Source organism: Rutidosis leptorrhynchoides, chromosome 2 (assembly GCF_046630445.1).
Source record: "Rutidosis leptorrhynchoides isolate AG116_Rl617_1_P2 chromosome 2, CSIRO_AGI_Rlap_v1, whole genome shotgun sequence".
In the NCBI taxonomy this organism is placed as follows: Eukaryota; Viridiplantae; Streptophyta; class Magnoliopsida; order Asterales; family Asteraceae; genus Rutidosis; species Rutidosis leptorrhynchoides.
The window spans coordinates 613202233-613224877 of NC_092334.1; positions in this window are offsets into that span (position 1 = coordinate 613202233).

Consider the following 22645-nt stretch of genomic DNA (forward strand, 5'->3'; position numbering starts at 1 on the left):
GAAAAGAGGTTTTAATGCTATTGGAAGAGATCTTCTTGGTTTGGATGGAGCTTTTATGAAAGAACCAGCTAGTGGTTTTATGTTAACAGCTGTTGGTCTTGACTCCAATAATGGAATATACCCTCTTGCTTATGCAATTGTGGAATCAGAATGCTACAGTTCATGGTTGTGGTTTCTTGAATTATTGGCTAGAGACTTGGATTTGATTGAGATGTCCAATTTCACTTTCATAAGTGATAGGCAGAAGGTACCATTAATACCATGTCTAATTTATGTCATATATTACTTAGTTTTTAATGTCTAATTTATATACTATGGTTATACTGTGGTTACAGGGACTAATAGCTGCTGTTGGTAAAGTTTTTCCTGTGGCTGAACATAGATTCTATTTGAGGCACATTCAACAGAATATGAAGAAGTATTGGAGTGGGGTTGCATATAAGAATCATTTGTGGGCTTGTGCAAGTGCCACCACTGTACCTCAGTTTGAAAGGAGAATGGCTGAGTTTAAAGATTTTAGTGAACCTGCACATCTGTATCTTTCTAAAATACAACCTGCACAATGGGCAAGAAGTCATTTTACAGGTAAAATTGGTCTTTACTTCCTTTAAATTCATAGTTTGATACCATTTACAGTTGCATTTTATTAAAGTTTTAAATATACTGTCCCATAGGGCGTGCACATTCAGACATATTGTTAAACAATCATTGTGAAGTGCTAAATAGATGGCTCTGTGAGGCTAGAGACAAGCCAATCATTACTGCTTTGGAGTATATCAGAACATATTTGATGAAAAGAATTGCTAATATTAGAACAACAATCTCAAAGTCTAAAGGGCCACTTACACCAGCTGCCACTAAGATGTTTGACAACATAAAGAAAGAAGCAATGAAATGTGATGTTATTTGGAATGGGGATGATAAGTATCAGGTGAATGGTCATCATCATGACCAATGTGTGGTTGACATGACTTTGAGAACTTGCAGCTGTAGAAAATGGGAGCTTACAGGCATGCCTTGTAAGCATGCAGTAGCTGCAATGTTGAACATGTCTGTTTATAGTCAAGATTGAAGGTATTTCATATGCCCGAGAGACATATTAAATTAATGTGGCTAATAGGTTATGATCCAAGTCGGGTCATACCCAATAACAAACTTACCGACACCTTATTCGTATTTGATCTTAGCGATTGGTTCGTTGATTAAATACACGACACTTGAATTTTAGAAAATGGTTTCTAAATTATTAACACTTGATATGTATATATAAATTATGGAATAATTTATATAAGGATTTAATTATTTATAGGTTAAATAATTAATTAAGTTATGTTACATTTTATAAATTGGTTTTGTAAAATATACATAACAAATATGCAAGCTTATAAAATGAGTTTTATAAAATTAAGTTTTATAAAAACTGATTTCACAAATCAGTCTTTTACAACTACTTTATATAATAACATGGTAATGTGAGTGACATGGGAGTTGTAATAAGCATGCAATTGTTTATTAGTGACCACCCATGCTTAACCAAGACCAAGACATAGTGTTCTACACTCACACATGCATTCAAACACATCAATAAGCTTGCAAACTGCTCAGTTTTTCCAGCCCCATGTGGCTGTCCAAAAACGTGGTTTAGGGCTGAAACAAAGGGTTGTTCAAGCTCATTAACAAGTGAAATTCAAGTGTAATAAATCCTAACCAATAGCTAGGGTGTTGGTGCATAGTTTGGGGTATAATCTCTTGAGGTTTCATGCTTTTGAAACTTGCATTCAACATCATCTCTTGAAGAGTTTGCTGTCCAGATTTTTGGGTTCAAAGGAAGTGGGTTTCAAGCTAGATTAACAAGGGTGTTAAGGTTATAAAGTCTAGCTAACTTAAGGGTGGTGTTGGAGGATCAAAGGCTTGAAGTTCTACACATTTATTCATCATCTTACTACCATTTTGGACAGCCCTTAAACTTGTTTTAAGGAGGTATAAAACTCTTTCCTTTCTTGTTAATTTGTAAGCATAATTTCATAACTTGATCCTTGTGGGATTTAGCTTTAATTGGTTTAAAGATTAAACAAGTAAATTGGTAATTACTCGCTTCCGTTTTCTTATAATCTTAAATGGTTTTAAGATATATGAACTTGTTAAATCCCAACAATGGTATCTAGAGCCGAAGTTGATGAAATATGCTTCAAGAAGTTGTTTTAAACCCATTATATTTGCATTCTATAAACATGCATGAATGTAGAATGCAAAAAAAAATCAAAGGGTTTGGGTGGGTTTATTGCATAGGCCGAATTATTTGGGACTCAAAAATGGGTTTTGAGTTTCTTCATTTGGTTCATACTTGGTTGCATGATGAAGTTCACAATCTATGCCTTGACCTTGTGTTTGTTGCATGCATGGTTGATTTATATTAATTCAATTGGTTTGTAATAATATTTATTCATTTGGCATGTAATATTATTTATTTATTTGGTTATGTAATTTATTTTATATTTGGTATGTAAAATAGATTAGGTTGTATTTTCATTTTCTAGAGAAAAATGTATTAGGATACATATTTTGTAAAAATGAAGATACAAGATGATGAAGACTTGAAGAACACAAGGAGCATATGGATGCAAGGTTAAGTGGGAGATTTGAAATCTCCTACTTTGTATTATTACCCCTTAACCCGGTGACATTTGTTTTCGGCTAAACAAATGTCCACCAAAATGGCTAGATTGTGAACATACTTGTTTTGCATGTGTGGTTGTTTGTATGTTTATTGTGTTTGTATGTTTGGTTGATACAATTAATCACAAGATAACAACAAGCAAAACGACAATTTAATTGGTTAAATTAGACGTATTAATGACATGCAAAACGACAATTTAATTGGTTAAATTAAAAGCAACTAAAGACCTTAATAAATGGTTATTAAGAACAAGAAAGGATTACACATATAAAATGGTTTATATCAAAGTAATAAAATTGGATTTATTACATGACATAAAAAATGGATTTTCAAATGTACCATACACTAAATGCATGTTGGTGTATGGCATAAAAGTTTTCTCAAACTAGAATTAATGAAAACTTAAAATCCCTTTTACAAACAAGGAAAACAAGTTTAACGCCATCCTTTTGTGTGACACTTAAGCATGTTAGGGAACTCATGATGGGATAAAGGTCACCTAACCGTCATGAACAAACTAATGTGGTTAAGGTGAATTTGACATGCTTGTGGGATAAAGGTCACCTAACCACCTGTACGTTAAGTTTACACGTTTACACAAGTAGGACAACTTGATTTGGGAATCATGAACTTAGGGTCACCGAAGCATGAGGAACAAATAGGCGTTGATGGGATAAATATGCCATGCAAAAGGATTGCATGATCCCATACCTTAGAAGTTGCAAAAGGATTGCAATTGTCATGGAATGACTACCTAGCTAAATCAAATAACGGGATAAAGGTTACCTAACCAAAATTTGGTTTACCGTTGGATTCTAAAATTTAACATGGATCAATTAAACTAAAAGGGTATTGATTGTTAAATTATAAATCAATTCTTAAACAAACTTTGTCAAATTTTGTAGATGGCCGCCAATAACAAACAACAACATTCCAAACGCACCAATCAACTTTAATAACCTATCATTGAGGTCCATCCTCGGAAAAGAAAATAACTCCCAATCCATTTCATCTTATGTACTAAAGATGAAAAGCCTTATTGATCGATTGGACCGTCTAAATTGTAACGTGCCTGATGGATTAGCCACGGACCTTATCCTCAACTCTTTGTCAAAAAGGTTTGACACATTCATGTTGAATTACAACATGAATGGTTGGGATAAAAGCATTGGCGAATTACATGCCATGCTTAAGACGGCCGAATCAAGCATGGGTAAAAGGGCTTCACCCGTACTTATGATCAAAGAAGGTGGGTCTAAGAACAATTCCACTTCTAAGCCAAAGGTGGCTAAGAGAAAAGGACCCACCTACAAAGGCAAGGACAAAGGAAAAGGGAAGTTGGTTACCCCAACCAAATAAAAAGCAAAAGGTTTCCAGACAAGCAAACCCCAAGGAAGATCCGTGCTTTGGTTGCGATGTGATGGGTCACTAGAAATACAACTGCCCGGTCTACCTAAAGGAGTTGAAAGAAAAGAGGGATGCAGGGCAAACCTCGGGTAATGTATATATGGAATACATTGAGCTTAGTTTTACTTCTTCTAATACATGGGTATTGGACACAGGATGTGGAACTCATATTTGCAATTCATTGCAAGGGTTCAAAAGAAGTAAACTAAATGCGGGAACAAAAGTCTCTACATGAGAAATGGTGCAAAGGTGCACGTAAAAGCTCAAGGAGACTTTATGTTAAAGCTTTAAACTGGATTGGAGCTAATTTTGAAAAATGTTTTGTATGCACCTCTGTTGACACGAAACATTATTTCTGTTTCCCGCTTAAGACAATATGGTTTTAATCTTAATTTTATTAATGATGATATCCATGGTTCTTTAAATGATATGTTCTATTTCAGGGCTTCGCCTTTAAATGGTATTTATGAATTGGTTCATGATAACACATCATTTGATAGCTCAATATACCAAGCAAGCACCAAGAAACTCAAAAGGGATTTGAGTGATTCCTACTTATGGCATTGTCACCTTGGTCACATAAACAAGAATCAAATGCATACACTTCAAAAGAATGGTCTTTTAAAATCAAGTGAGCTGGATTCATTTGATGTATGTGAATCTTGTTTACAAGGCAAAATGACTAAAGCACCTTCAAAGGGGACCTATGAAAGGACTAAAGACTTATTGGAATTAATACATTTAGATGTATATGGACCCTTTAAGCCCATGACTAGGAATGGTGAAAGATACTTCATCACTTTAATTGATAAACTTGAGTCGTTTCTGATATGTCTACTTATTAAGACACAAGGATGAAACATTTGAAGCATTCAAAGTATATCAAAATGAAGTACATAATAAACTCAACAATATATTTTGGGGTTATTGTCTATGCTCCGCGTCTAGTATTCTAAATATGGCCCCAACCAAGAAAGTGGAACGAACTCCTCATGAGATGTGGTTTAGAAAACCTCCTTCTCTATCAAACTTAAAGGTATGGGGATGTGAAGCTTATCCTAAGCACTACATCCCTAATAAGTTGAATGCTCGATCCACAAAGTGTATCTTCATAGGATATTCCAAGGATGGTATGGGATACTAATTCTATGATCCATCCGAGCATATATATTTGTTGCTCGAAAGGCTGAGTTCCTTGTAACTAAGTTCCTTTTGGAAGGTAATAGTGAAAGGAAGGTAGATCTTGAAGAGGTTCAAGATCAAGGAGATGATACACAATTGGTTGACACTAGAACTCAACATGTAAATGTTGAGAATGATCAAATGGATGATCAAAGTATACAAAACGTTCGTAGATCTGGTAAGATTAGTAATCCTTCTGAGTGATTTAGATCCTCATGGAAGGTTGCTATGTGATTCATTTGGATGAACCAACGAACTACCAAAATACTTTATCACGGATTGATAAAGATAAATGGCAGGAAGCCATGAACGTTGAGATGCAATCCATGTATGACAACCAAGTTTGGGAATTGGTTACACAACCTACTAACTCTAAGTTAGTTGATTGTAAATGGCTTTTCAAGGAGAAAACCAACATGCATGGAAACTTGGATACATACAAAGCAAGACTTATCGCAAGAGTTTTCACTCAAAGTCAAGGAATTGACTATGATGAAACTTCTTCACCTGTGGCAATGCTAAAGTCTATTATGATATTATTTGCCATTGCTACTCATCATGATTTTAAAATATGGCAAACAGATGTCAAAACCGCTTTCCTCAATGGATAACTTGAGGAAGATGTCTATATGGTTCAGCCTGAAGGTTTTGTCAATCTGAAATATCCTAACAAAGTATGCAAGTTAAAGAAATCAATCTACGGATTGAAACAAGCATCGAGAATGTGGAATCATCGTTTTAATGAGGAAGTCAAGAAATTTGACTTCATTAATAACGATGATGAAGCTTGTGTATACAAGAAAGCTAGTGGGAGCACTATCATGTTCCTTGTATTATATGTGGATGTCATATTATTATTTAGAAATGATATTCCGACCATGCAAGGTGTTACAACCTGGCAAAGTATTTGCTTCTCCATTAAGGATCCTGGAGAAGCACAATACATATTGGGGATTAGGATCCTGGAGAAGCACAATACATATTGGGGATTAGGATCTAAAGGGATAAATCCAAGAAATTGAAAGGTTTGAATCAAAGTGCATAAATTGAAAAAGGCTTGAAAAGGTTCAAGAAGGAAATCTCTAAGAAAGGTTTGGTACCTTTTCATAGAGGAACGCTTCTCAGTTCATCTCAGTGCCCCACCACGAAAGATGAAAAGAAAGCAAGAAAAGGTCCCATATGCGTCTGCTATTGGGTCAACCATGTATGCGTTGATATGCACTAGACCAGATGTGTCATGTGCTCTTAGCATGACAAGTAGATACCAGAATAACCATGGAAACAGTCATGGGAATGCGGTTAAAAGTATATTGAAATACCTTAGAAGGACTAAGGATATGTTTCATATATACGGGTCTGGTGAGGAGGAACTCGCTGTAAAAGGTTACGTGGACGCGAGCTTCCAAACTGATCGAGATGGATCTCGATCACAATCTGGTTATGTCTTCATTTTAAATGGAGGTGCGGTCTCTTGGAAGTGTTAAAACTAGGATGTTGTTGCTTTATCCACTACAGAATCAGAGTACATCGCCGTCTCATTGGTAGCTAAGGAAGCTGCATGGATGAAGAAATTCATCGACGACTTAGGAGTGGTCCCTACCATTCAGGACCCTCTTAAGATCTTTTGTGATAACGATGGTGTGATTGCTCAAATCAAGGAACCTCGTGCTCACCAAAAGACTCGTCACTTTGAGTGGAGATTCAACTACATAAGGGATGAAGTTGAAAAGGGAAAGATATGTAATCGCAAAGTTCACACAGATCTTAATATAGCGGATCCACTCACGAAGCTCTTACATGGAGCAAAACATGAAGGACATGTTTGTGCATTAGGGCTTCGGTATTCTAGTGATTGGTCATGATCTGTTTTAAGTATTGTAACGGAACGAATTGGTTCAAACTCATTAATATAATTATTGGTTAGTTTATTTTGAGTTATGTTCCCATTTTGCATATTTTATCCATGAATAAGACATTATTCTAAATTCCGTAGTCGATCACATTTATGAGAATGAGTGTGAGGTTTAGACTATTATGAACTTGGATTGGTATACATTCACGGAATGAATGTAGGGCTAGGCTGCTACCAAGGTTCATAGATATTTGTGGGATACAAATATTGGAAGACCCGCTCTCAAGACTTACTATATGGAGCCTTTGTGGTTGATCACATGTAATCTTGAGTAAAGGCGAATATCATAGTATCCTCTGACCTGAGATACATATTGGGTCCTAATATTCACCGAGTATTATGCCTTGATTCTTTCCTTCGCTATTCTGAAATATGGTAGTACATAAGGAAGAGCTCAGGTATAATGCAAAGTGTGTATCTAGGACGTATGTAGTCAAGATGGAATTTGTCCCTCTTATTCGTTGAGAGTCAGATGTCTAAGGCCTGATAAAGTTAAATCTAAAAGAGAGTGGTCACTCTGTATCTCTTGGATTTGACATGACATCTAGGATTAAAGGATATAATGAAAAGATTCACCTATATATCAATTCGAGTTGGGTACTCAAAAAGGATGATGTTATTGAATGGCACAAAGTCATAACATATTGGGGGTGGTGGACGGTGTGTTAGGCTGTATCCATCACTTGCATTAATTTCTTATGTTTCTCGTGCAAGTGGGAGATTGAAGGTATTTCATATGCCCGAGAGACATATTAAATTAATGTGGCTAATAGGTTATGATCCAAGTCGGGTCATACCCAATAACAAACTTACCGACACCTTATTCGTATTTGATCTTAGCGATTGGTTCGTTGATTAAATACACGACACTTGAATTTTAGAAAATGGTTTCTAAATTATTAACACTTGATATGTATATATAAATTATGGAATAATTTATATAAGGATTTAATTATTTATAGGTTAAATAATTAATTAAGTTATGTTACATTTTATAAATTGGTTTTGTAAAATATACATAACAAATATGCAAGCTTATAAAATGAGTTTTATAAAATTAAGTTTTATAAAAACTGATTTCACAAATCAGTCTTTTACAACTACTTTATATAATAACATGGTAATGTGAGTGACATGGGAGTTGTAATAAGCATGCAATTGTTTATTAGTGACCACCCATGCTTAACCAAGACCAAGACATAGTGTTCTACACTCACACATGCATTCAAACACATCAATAAGCTTGCAAACTGCTCAGTTTTTCCAGCCCCATGTGGCTGTCCAAAAACGTGGTTTAGGGCTGAAACAAAGGGTTGTTCAAGCTCATTAACAAGTGAAATTCAAGTGTAATAAATCCTAACCAATAGCTAGGGTGTTGGTGCATAGTTTGGGGTATAATCTCTTGAGGTTTCATGCTTTTGAAACTTGCATTCAACATCATCTCTTGAAGAGTTTGCTGTCCAGATTTTTGGGTTCAAAGGAAGTGGGTTTCAAGCTAGATTAACAAGGGTGTTAAGGTTATAAAGTCTAGCTAACTTAAGGGTGGTGTTGGAGGATCAAAGGCTTGAAGTTCTACACATTTATTCATCATCTTACTACCATTTTGGACAGCCCTTAAACTTGTTTTAAGGAGGTATAAAACTCTTTCCTTTCTTGTTAATTTGTAAGCATAATTTCATAACTTGATCCTTGTGGGATTTAGCTTTAATTGGTTTAAAGATTAAACAAGTAAATTGGTAATTACTCGCTTCCGTTTTCTTATAATCTTAAATGGTTTTAAGATATATGAACTTGTTAAATCCCAACAAAGATGTTGTTTTATAGTCAAATGTTCATCCTGTTTATTGGTTATCTACTTGGGAACAAACTTATTCACATACCATTAACCCTGTGAAAGGAAAATCTGAGTGGGTCAAGTCTCCAGTACCAACAACTTTGGTATGTCCAAAAAAAATTCCAACTGCAGGTCGTCCTAAGAAGAACAGGAGGAAATCACTTGAAGAAAAAGATGACATGGTTAATAAAGGAAAGCTGTCAAAGAAGGGTACAAGTATTAAATGTTCAAGGTGTGGAATATATGGTCATAATGTAAGGGGTTGCCCAACTGGAGGTGAAGGGTTGAAAAGAAAGCAAGCAAGTGGTAAAGGTGCCAACAAGCAATCAAGTGGTAAAGGTAGCAAGAAGAAAGCAAAAACTGGAAATGGTGGTCCTTGAATGTGATTCTGTTTATTGTCTTTTGGTTTGTGTTACTTGTCTTTAGAACAATGTTATTTGGTATTTGGTGTTAGTGTAATGAACAATCTAGTGTATTGTCTTTTGGTAATTTGGTACTTTTGTAACGAACAATGAATTGCTTTAATTAGTACTTGTCTTTTGGTAAATTGGTACTTGTTATGTGGTACTTGTCATTAGCTAAATTAGATGTTATTTCTCTTGCTAATTGATGTTATTTTGCAAACACAATGAGAAAGAATCAAAACATTGATTTTTATTGATGTTAAAACACAACATTGGCACATACAGTACTTCAGCATACATTACCAACATTTTACAATCCCAAACAACACCATTGACAACTTAAAATACAATAAAGTACAATATAATTCCAACCCAATGAAGAAAAATAATCCACTTTAGTCTTCTTGTTTTTTGCTTTTCCAATTGAAGCAAATCTTGTTGTGGCTCATCCCCGATAGCGTCAGTCCTAGTAGGTGGATCAATCCAACAAAAGAAACCACAATCTGAAAACTGCAAATATAACAGATTACAAAGCATTTAATCAAACCTCATTTCTGGATTCGACATCAAAATCAGAACTAAAATTAAAATAAAATTAGTCAAAGAGAAGAACCTGATTTCGACATCTGAAGAAACGCCTATCTGGATTCTTTCGTGTTGTTGACGTTCGTTGAGCTGCAAGTATACCACAATTACAATAAACCATCGTTATTTGATGTGTTTGTTGACGACCTGCGTGCTCGCTTTTTAGAAAGATGAACAGGTAGCTTTTTGGAAAGATGGAACCCTAATTTGGGGACGAGGAATAAAGAGTGAGGTGAAGTTTTGGGGGTTTTTATGATAGAAGAAGAAAAAAAAATGACAAAAATGCCCTCACATGACATGCACGTGATAAGGGGTAACGGTAGGTTTTGACAGAAAGTAGACGGGGGGACGAGGGCTGTACCCTTTTCATAGTTTGGGGACTCGGATTGCACAAAAAAAAGAAAAAGGACCGGGAGTCAAAGTCGATGTTAAGTTCAGGGACGAGGAATGAAATTTTGTCATTAAAAAATTATAAAACATTCCATAATTTAAGTAAATCGACATTTCATTCCATTTTATATACTTCAGAATTATAAATATCACCATTCGTTTTTGTCTCTGCCAACATGTTTTTGTCTTTTGTCTTATTTTATTTGCTTTCTTTTAAGAAAATAATAACGATAGTTAGGTTTCTTAAAAAAACATCGTAAAGACGTTATATGAAATTAACAATTACAGAGTAATATTCTATTTTCATATCTGCCTCATTGTCCTATATGAGTGTTTTTTCTTAAACAACTTGTAATCTTGTATCTTTATTAGATACCTCTACTTATCAATTATTGGCGTCATATTAGAAAGAGGTTTATGTTCGTTACATCTGTCTCTAGCGATCTCTTAACATGGTCAGAATTTGTTGAAAGTGCCCCTTCTAGTCACTAGATATGTTAACAACTAATTTATAGTATTATCAGGGCAGGCTAAGGCTATGGGCGAAGCGGACGACAGTCCGGGGCATCACACGGTTAGGGGCATCATTTCGAAAAAAAATATTAATACTCATAGTTTAAACCTCATAAAGATATATGTTTGGGTAAATGTTGGGGGCATTTTATAATCATTTCGTTCGGGGCATGCAAAAACTTTGACGAAAGTTTGACCGACCCTGAGTATTATGGACCAAACAAGATATATGATTGACCGATTGGCGATCACAAACCACAACAACAAACGGATAATTAAAACATAAGCGATAAATATAGCGTATAAACAAAACAAGAATTTTACGTGATTATATCTCAATTTCAAACATATAGTATGTTTTAGTCCACGAGCGCAAATCATAAATTTATCTTTTTTATTTTTCTACACAATGTTACAGGAGGTTAGGATTATAATGTATAGGAGTTAAGCACAAAAGGAAACAAACCTGCAAACTTGAAAGCCAAGATAGACATCGCGATCCGCGACCACATCTTCCCTTTTTTGTGCTCCGATAAGTGTTATTAAAAGCTACTCGGATCCTTAAGGTGCAATTTCTTTTGGGGCGGGTCGGGTTCGGGGCGGAAACTTTGTTGGAATAAATGGGATAAAACCTTTTAACCTTACGATTTGGGCGGGCTAAATATTGGATCACTTATTGTAAAAGTGGTGGCGCTTTAAAACAGATCATGATTCACTTTGGGTCAATATTATTTCTAGTATTTATGGGTCGGGGTGGGTTGGGTACAACTAACAATCTCAATTGTTTTCAAGTAGGATCTTTGTGGCAACAGATAATCAAAGCAAGAAGGGCAATTGACAATATGGGAGTTGATTTTACATCCTCATTCTTCAAAATGGTGGGGAACGAAGCTCAATAAAATTCTTGACGGATCCATGAATTGGCAACGGTAATCTTAAAGACTCTTTAGACATTCGACAGACTGTACACTCTTAATGCGAATAAGAAAATTTCAATTAGAGATCGGCTCACGGACTCATAAAGAAATAATCAAATATTGTGGGAATGGAGAAGACAACCTCGTGGTCGTGCATCAACAAAACTTGAAGAACTCAAAGCCTTGATTATAACTGTTTGGATCAACAACTCTGAAAGTGATCAATGAAAATGGTCCCTGGGTCACAATGGTTCATTCATACTACAAAGACGCTTGCAAAACTAATCGATGAGAAAAATTTGCTAGCAATATCAACCCTTTCCCAACTTCGAGAAACAATGCAATCCCACAAAAGGTGGGGATTTTCACATGGCGAACAAAGCAACAAAGGCCACTGGTACGCTCTGAACTAGACTCTCGTGTTATTGATTTATGTTCGATTCTTTGTCCATATTGTGGATTTAATACGCACATTGTTGATTGTTGGATTCAATACACATTGAAAAGGATTCTACTTCAAAAATTTGGAAAGTTTTTATTGCCTCTATTTTATAAAATAAAATAAATGGTCTGAACAAGTTATGAACACGTTGATAATGTTCAAAAAAAGAAAAATACTATATGGACTTGATTATTAGGTTACTCTAAACTGTTTGTATTTTAATATTTGATTTATCCAGTATTTTATTTATTTTATTTATTACAGTGGGTTGTACTCACTTGAAACTTAAAAATGCTTGAAATTTAAGGAACAAATCTCAACCATTGGATCAGATTTTCATCACATGTGATTGGGTTTTACAATCACAATTGATTGGATTTGACAGGGAGAATCATAGGTGATTGAGTTTAACAATCACATGTGATTGGCATGCAGAATCACATTTGATTGAGTTTTTACAATCACATGTGATTGACTTTTATCGAATTGTACTGATGATAAACAGTAGCGAGTGAGAGCATATGAACTTGAAAAGTGATTTTTCGAATCAAACACTTTCAAGCTGTGACTCATTCATCAAAGTTGTTCAAAATCAATCCATAAACACTCGTTAATCATTAACTAAAGTTGAATCATCACATAATTCATGAATTTAATGATGAACACAAACATTGACTTTTTTCTCGAACCTTTGACCTTGAAATTCGAATTCGTTTCTTCGATTTAGGAACTAAGATTTTGCAGATAGTTTCACAATGAGATTGTGAACACTTCTAAATTTTCACATTTCCTCAAATCGTTCCTGATTCATCCGCAAAACCTAATCGTCTTGACTTTTGTAGAACGAAGAACACGAATCAAATAGCTTCAAATATGTTGTTGTTGATTCAATTTGATGTTGAACGAGGTTTAGGATTATGATATAGATCATGTTTTTTTTTTTTTTTTTTGGAACGTCAAAATTTCATTACCAACGTGGACCCCTAGCAAGGCACTAGGGGAACCACCACCAAAACGTTACAAAGGCCACCAAGAAGTTACAAAGGCTTAATTAGCCAATCGTTCCAATTTACATTACAATTGCATCTACTATTTAACCAATTAAACGAATATAAACGAATAGAATCAAAGATGCAATTCTTCTTCATTTTCTTGGAATTAAACATCTTGTCGTTACGCCATTTCCAACAATGCCACATCAAACAAGCAACGATCACGAACAAAGCCTCCTTAGAGTTGTTAGTCGATTGCCACGTATCGAGCCAAACTAACCACTCCTTCCAAGCATTGAAAACGGGAATCGAACAATTACACCAAATACGAACTTTCCTCCAAAGGTCCAAAGCAACATCACACTCAAATAAAATGTGGTCCATCGACTCCACCTAACTAGAACATGAAACGCAATCAATAGACTCTATATCTAACCCCCTAGCCGACAAATTAAGCCTCGTGGGGAGTCTATTCAACGCAACCCTCCAAATAAAGATGTTTACTTTTCTTGGAAGAGTACGACACCAACGTGTAGTTATTGAATTAACCGGAAAAATAATTGAGTCTATGTGTTTTCTTGTATCACGAACACTATAACCAACATCCTTTGACAGGGACCAATTTACTGAATCAGGAGCATCAAAAAGATTAACCGAACCAATGTGCTCACTTAAACGACGAATTAACTCCTCATTTCAAGCTCCCACATTTTCTCTACTCCAATCCCAAACCCACTTCCCATCAACAAGACGATCGGCCAAAACACAATCCTTGTTATTTTCCAAATGAAATAATCTATTAAACTTGTCTTTCAAACACCCGTCCCCTTTTCAATGTCTAGCCAGAAACGTACCGAACGACCATTACCAATGTTAGAATGTAAAACATTAAATGGGATAGTACTGTTTGATTTAAGTTTACGGAATAAATGTACAATACCAAGCCACGTACCAGACCCGAAGTTAACATTCGAAATACCTGCATCCGAACCATGGGTTGCCCGAATAACAGAAGTCCATATAGTATCATGTTCTGAATAAAACCGCTACACCCACTTGAGTAAAAGTGAATGGTTAAACGCCTTTAAACTACCGATGCCCAACCCACCATTTTCCTTTGAAGCTAGCGTTTGCTCCCATCTAACCCAATGAATTTTTCTTTCATTCTCCTTTGCCCCCCAAAAAAACTTGGATCTGATGCTTTCAAGCTCATGGATGACGGAATCTGGGCAATTGTATAGAGAAAAGTAATAGATGCTCAAGGTTCCGAGGACCGCTTTAATAAGCGTATAACGGCCACCATAAGACAAGAGGTTTGCTTTCCAATAAGACAAGCGCTTTTTAAACCGATCAATCAAAGGTTTCCAATTTGTAATTCGGCCCATATTCACACCCACGGGGAGACCAAGATAAGAAAAAGGCCATTCACCACGAGCACAACCTAAATCTCTAGCATACGCATCAATTTCACTATCGGAAACACCAAGGCCGTATAAGTTGGACTTATTAATATTTAATATTTTAATTTATTACCATGAGTTAATTGTCCTTTGTCCTGGATTATTCGATATGTCCATCTGGTTTTGTCCATAATAGTCCATCGGTCATAATTATAAAGTGCGAGAGTCTTCGCCAAATTAACCTTATACCCGAAGTCAAATATTCTAACTAATTGGGGATTCAAACTGTAACAAGGTCTTAATACTTTGTTTATCGAATACACCAGGTTATCGACTGCGTGTAATCCAAGGTTTTAATACTTTGTTAACAATTACACCAATTACCCTTGAATGTAATCCACCCCTGTTTTAATGAGTCCAGTGACTATTAATCCATCCCCGAGTCCGGTCAAATGAATAATTATTAGTATTTATAGATATCCCGCCCACCGTACCCAGTCAAGCGTATGTGGTTATATATAAACACGTCAAATTATAAATCTCTATATTAAATCAACGAGATATCATTTAATTAATATAAAGCCCATTAATAGCCCATAGTCCAATTTTCACAAGTGTCGGTCTTTTGTCCAAACCCCAATTATGGTTTAAAGCCCAATAACCCAATCTTAATATTTAGTTCAACATCACGATTACTTCGGATTAAATAAACATAATAATAATTTAGCTACGAGACATTAATTTGAAAAGGTTGACATAACTTACAATGAGTATTAATCGCGTAGTGTTTACACGGACAGAATTTCGACTTACAAACTTAAAACATTCACCACTATAACCTTATTATTATCAACTTAATATTAAAATTATAATTAAAATATAAATATATATTGAGAGATAGAGAATATCAGTTGAAGAAGGTATCCATAAAACATCGAGCAAACTGTCTTTTTATAGCACTTGGCCTCACTGTTACAGCCAGTGTTGTAAAAAACCCGATTACTCACCGATTAATCTCTGATTAATCATTTTTAAGATCAATCCATTCCGATTTTCAAAAATCCGTTTAATTAAAGAGTCAACGTTAATTGATGGGTCAAAATCGAATTTGGTAATCAAAGTCGGTCAAAGTAAAAAAATGATTAACATTTTAACATTAATTTACACTAGAACTTTATAGTTTTTGAGCAAAATGAATAATTTTAGACAATTATGTTAAAATTTAATTTTATATTTATGGTTATTTCTATATTGACACATATAATTTTTAAAATTTAATATTTAAATGTATACAGTATAATCCGATTAATCCCCGATTATCCTTCTAATGTCTCGACCGATTAATCCCCGAATAGCGAATTTTGCAACCTTGGTTACAGCCATGCGATCGCATGGCTTTCCTTTGCATTCTCCATGCGATCGCATGGACAGGCTATCCAGCTCCTAAACTTGTTTAAAACGTGGGCTGATGCGATTATTTAATATATATAATATAATATAATATAATTTTAGATAATTATATATATATTATATTATATTCTTGTGCAATGTTGACTTGTAATTTTAGGCCCGTTGCGTCGCCCGTTGATAGTTGGTTCATGTCTCGGTTCCGGATTTTCGAACGTCCTTTCGTACGATTTAATATCTTGTACTTTGCGTTTTGCGGCTCGTACTCTTCTAACTTTTAGACGTTTCTCATCAATAATTTAAACCACTTGGATTGTACTTTGTACTTTTTATCTTTTTGGTCATTTGCGTCTTCAAATCGTCGAATCGGTCTTTTGTCTTCACCTTTTAATATTTAAACGAATATCACTTGTAAATAGAACAATTGCAACTAAAAGCTTGTCTTTCTTGAAGGATAATGCTATTAAATATGTGTTCGTTTTTAGCATTATCAAATATTCCCACACTTGAGTGTTGCTTGTCCTCAAGCAATATATAACTTTGAATATAACTTTACTAGAATCACTTCTTTATTCTTCACACTTTGTACATCAGTGATTTTAATACGGCGGTATGAACAATGATAGTAACGTTGTGGTTTACAGTCTCACATGACTATAAAATTTAGATCCGTTAGGAAATTGGATCTTTATGAAAATATTTGATCTTTTGAAAATTCAATCTAGCTTTTACCCTAGATAAGTTTTCCGGAATAACCCTTCACCGGTGTTTGTAAAATGTTTTTGTGGGTTTTGTGGGTTTCAGATTTGAAAATTTTAGCTCAAAACTTATGGTTTGTGTCACCCACTTGCTAACCTTGTATTGGGAAAGCAACACGTCCAGTTTACTTGCTCCGTATATTACCTTTCGGTAAACTACCGTCCGATTGTAAAGGAAAGCGTTTGAACAAGCAACTGTTAAGACAATATCTAATGACATGCTTTTGATTATGGTCTATATCGTGTCGGATGCAATTACTATCCTTTGTAGGAGCAATAGTAAAGATCACCCTATAGTTTTTCGGTCTGGCACAAGGTCCTGTCTTCGACAATGCTATGCAACCACCGTTCTTACGGTTGACACCCGATTTGGTTCAGGTGACCTAATGAATTCCGGTGAATTCTTAGGATTTTACGTTCAATGGTAATCAACGCATTAAAAATAGGTTTTTAGAAAATAAATCGGTTTGTAATTTGATCAAAATATTTTCTCGTTCAAGCTCGAGTTTAGATATCATTGAATTCCGTAAGTTTGAATTCTCAATCTTTAAGGTCAATCTCAAGGATTGAGTAATATCAGGCTTAAAAGCTAATTTTTGATCTTTAAGGAGATTATCCTTTCTGAAGATCTGATTCATTAGTCTTATAAGCAAATTTGCATGGTGCCCCCCATTGTAAAAGACAGATCCTCTCATGGTTAGGATAAGTCTGACCACTTGGCGACCCTGTTTGATGCTGAGGTCCGTGGATTTCCAACTGATTTTGGAGAAAAATTTTCAAGGTTTTTCGTAGACTCTACAACAGGTCTGGACGACAACTTCCTGACCTAAATCAAGAAGCGCGTGTCTTTTTCTCGGAAGACTTTACTTCCTTTTAAATTCTATTTATATTACAATAAACTGGGTAAAACTGATTAATATTGTGACACCCCCAAATAGGGCCTGGGGTATTTGTGTCTAATTATATCAAATCACGGTTGTATAAACGAGAACGACTCTACATGAGACGTTTTGTTGAGTTTTGCAGCGAAAGATAAATATGTCTTTAATTGATATGATATGTAATGAAGACTCCAAGCATAGCAAGCAATCATCATCAAAGTAGTAGATATACAGCGGAAGCAATACTTAAGTACCTGAGAATAAACATGCTTAAAAAGTCAACACGAGGTTGAGTGAGTTCATAGGTTTGTCATAAATAATGATTTCAGTAATTGTGTTAGACCACAAGATTTGTTTTCATAAGTAGATCACTCAGATCCAGTCAAGTTGATCTCCCGCAGGATCAAAAGTTATGCCAGTGCGTGATATTTAGAATAAACGTTGTTTGCCCAGTGAAAAGTTGTTCTGTCCTTGTCGTTTAATTTCATTATTAAGTAATACAAAGACTTAGTCAAATGTATCGGGGACGTTACTCCCGATAGGCCTATCCCCAATAATTAAGAATGCCGCAGCAATTAAAAATATCACTGTAGGGACTTAGTCAGACATAGCCGGGTATAGCATAGTTTTAACAGTTGGTACTGATATTTAGACTAGACTTTCAAGTTTGCCCCGTAACAAGTTATCGTTTATACTTGTCGGTTGGGGACTTGCTGGTCATAGCCCAACATATCACAGTTTAATAGTTGGTACTTGTATTTAGACTAGACTTTCAAGTTTGCCTCGTAACAAGTTATCGTTTATACTTGTCGGTTGGGGACTTGCTGGTCATAGCCCAACATATCACAGTTTAATAGTTGATACGTGTAAAACAGTTATAAAAGTTGCGCATGTATTCTCAGCCCAAAAATATAAAGAGTAAAAGGGATCATATGAAACTCACATTAAATAGCAGTTGAAGTATTCCACGCAAGAAGGAAAGTAAAGCAAGTAAGTGATCTGGATATCAACCTTGAGGTATAACATTTGATTAGTTAATGTCTAACTTGACATAAAGTATGTTTATTAATATAACAACTATATTGACAGTGACGGTTTTCGAGAAAAGTTCCTATTTCTCAAAAGTTTCTATTTTTGGAAACCTACTATTTATGAAAAACTTCCACCTATAGTAAGCTTCTAGTTTAAGAATGTCCGGGTTATAATTCTTAACAAAGATATTGTACAATCTCGCCCAAACTTCGTCGCTAACATGCAAGTCACTCGAATGATCTATTGTTACCGAGCGGCCCAGGATCTCTTGACCAGAATTGAAAGGACCCGTTCATATACATTATAAACGATTCACAATAGTTGATTACATCGCGGGGTATTTGACCTCTATATGATACATTTTACAAACATTGCATTCGTTTTTAAAAGACAAACTTTCTTTACAACGAAAATTGACGGTATGCACACCATTTCATAATACATCCAACTATAATTGACTTAATAATAATCTTGATGAACTCAATGACTTGAATGCAACGTCTTTCAAAATATACCATGAATGACTCCAAGTAATATCCTTAAAATGAGCTAATGCACAGCGGAAGATTTCTTTAATACCTGAGAATAAACATGCTTTAAAGTGTCAACCAAAAGGTTGGTGAGTTCATAGGTTTATCATAACAATCATTTCAATATATTAATAGACCATAAGATTTCCGTTTATAAATATATGTACACTCGCAAGTGTATAAAAGTATTCTATAAGTTGTAGGCACCCAATAACAAGCCTTAACGTTCATGTTTTACCCTCTGAAGTACACCAGATCAGGTGTGTTTAAAATAACCTCGAAGTACTAAAGCATCCCATACTCAGGATGGGGTTTGTCAGGCCCAATAGATCTATCTTTAGGATTCGCGCCTACCGTACATAGACAAGTAGTTTAATGTTACCAAGCTAAGGGTATATTTCTGGTTTAAACCCACGTAGAATTAGTTTTAGTACTTGTGCCTATTTCGTAAAACATTTATAAAAACAGCGCATGTATTCTCAGTCCCAAAAATATATATATATATATATATATATATATATATATATATATATAAGGGAGGAAATGAAACTCACAATACTGTATTTTGTAGCAAAAATACATATGACGTCATTGAATAAGTGCAATGTTGGCCTTGGATTCACGAACGTATCAATATTGAGATTCAATATTGCAGAAAAAGTATGTAGACGCAACGGAGATGATAAACACTAGTTTGACTCACGAGCAATACTCCCGAACCATACCCATAACCTCCATAGCTTTAACCCATAATTTCCTTAGCTCTATCCCGCTCGAAAAACAATTTCGAAATCACTCGGACAGCACTCCGTCGTAATATTTTATGTATACTGATAATATCTTGAAATAATACGGAGTAAATATATATATATGTAAATTGATTAAGGGAGTTTAGAGAAAATATTTTCAAGTTTCTATCAAATAATGAAACCTATTAAATTCTATTTATAATAGATTTTTGAATTATTAAAGTGAATTATTAAAGTATGAATTATTAAAGTATGAATTATTAAAGTGAATTATTAAAGTATGAATTATTAAAGTGAATTATTAAAGTATGAATTATTAAAGTATGAATTATTAAAGTGAATTATTAAAGTATGAATTATTAAAGTTAAGGTAAAATAAAAATAAAGTAAAGGTAAAGTTTAAGTATAGTAAAAGTATAAAACTATGTGCGTATAATACGCGTATAAATATATATAATATTAATTTAAATTGTTATATATATTTAATAAAATAAAATATAAATATCGTTATCTTTATCATACTGGTTAAGTAATGAGTTGTTAAAAGTGATTCTAGATATTTATAAAAGTTATATACGTTTTAATAATAAAGTTCTTTTTAAACTGAAAACGTTTTTGTACGTTTGAAACTAAATCAAATAAATATGATAATTTTGTTTTCCAAAACTAAATATATTTAAGAAGCATTTTGTTTAAAGGTTAAAATAATGGATATCGTTATATCATAAAACGTTTTAGAAAAGTAAAATCATATATTTTCATAATAGGTTTCAAGTTTTTAAATTACAGTCTGTTGGTGAAGCATGCGATAAAGTTCAAAGGTTAAATAAACGTATGAAATAATCTTAATGAAAAATGTCGAGTTACTTACTTGTCGATATCCAACATCTAAGTTATTTACACTCCACGTTCTTACTTATAAATCACTTTACCATTTTCCGAATGTCATCAAAAAGAATAGATTTCTTAAATCACAGTGGACCTTATAACATAGACCCGTAATCATATCACAATGTATCTGATAAATCAATAATTTGATATTATCTTCTAATTCCATCGATAAACATATTGAAACAAATACGTTCATGTAAAGTATTATACGTTTAATACTTTATTAATATTTTTAAGTTATAATATATATATATACATATATATACATATTTATTTATATATAACGGTTCGTGAATCGTCGAAATTTGGTCGAGGTTATAATGAATGTATGAACACAATTTAAAATTCTTGAGATTTAACTTAACAAACTTTGCTTATCGTGTCGGAATAATATAAAGATAAAGTTTAAATTTGATCGGAAATTTCCGGATCGTCACAGTACCTACCCGTTAAAGAAATTTCGTCCCGAAATTTGAGTAAGGTCATCATGGTTAACCATAAAACTGTTTTCATGACGAATATGAGTTGATAAATAGAGTTTCATCATTACTGAGTAATGTAGATAAAACGATTCGATTATGTAAAGCGTACGAGGGTAGCTGTCACAACAGTTTGAGATAGATATTTAACTTTTGACGTAGTCATGGTGGATTTCTGGAATTCAAGGGATTTAAAGAAATCTTTAAAATCTGAATAAAATTTGATTCTTCGGAGATTAAGGAATAGGATCTTCTTTGGTTAAATGCGATAATCTGTTTTGATTGCTCTTTCGGATATTTCATTATAAATCCACCCTCTTTATTTCCTTTATATTTTGGAGTTCCATCCTTTTGTTTTCTCTTCTCGACTTTAAGTTAGCGAATAATGGTTCAGAATTCGTAAGTATAGAGTTTCGAACGAACATGACTAATGTTCTAAGGAAGAAATTGTAATAGCACGATCTTGATTGGTTAAATTACCAGAATTCAAGAGAAAAGACAGAATTATCAAGAAATTATGTTCTTGATATGTTTAGAGATTAGATAGAATGTAAGAGTCGCGTAACATGGCACATGATGACGTTATGGTCTGTGAATCATCATGTTTCATTAGAAACTCAGCATGACTTACTGTAATATAATCACGTTGATCAAGTGTCATTATATTATACTAACTCATGCTTCAGTTCCCAACACTACTTCAAAAACATTCATACTTCAAACTTGAAGATTTCAGATTTTAGAAACTAAACAGTTTCCTTTATGATATAACACTGATATCGCGAAGAGATAAATGATTTCGGACAAGAATACTTATGAAGATATCCTCAGAAATATCGAAGATATTTATGATGATATTTTTGGAATTTCTAAGATCGAAGGTTGATGAAGAAAGATTTTCCGCAAGATTTTAACATGACTTCGAAGCAGGATATTCTCTAAAGATTTCATCGGATCCAGAATTACCTGGATTCTTTGAATATAGGGTTTGGTCCTTGTATTTGTCCTTGGTCTCCTTCATGGTTAGCTCAATCTATTTTTCAGTACCAAATTTTCTATCGAGCGTTCCCAACATTCCATTCTTTATTATCAAACTTTTGGCCGTTTAGACCATCTACGATTTTGTTGTTTTCTCTGCATTTAATGCTACCATATCTGGGTCATCGGTTATCAATCCGAGGTGGTTTCAAGAGAATTGTGTTTTAGATGATTAAACGTTGATGGTAATATGGTGGAATATAAAAGGTTCCCCGGTAACAATAA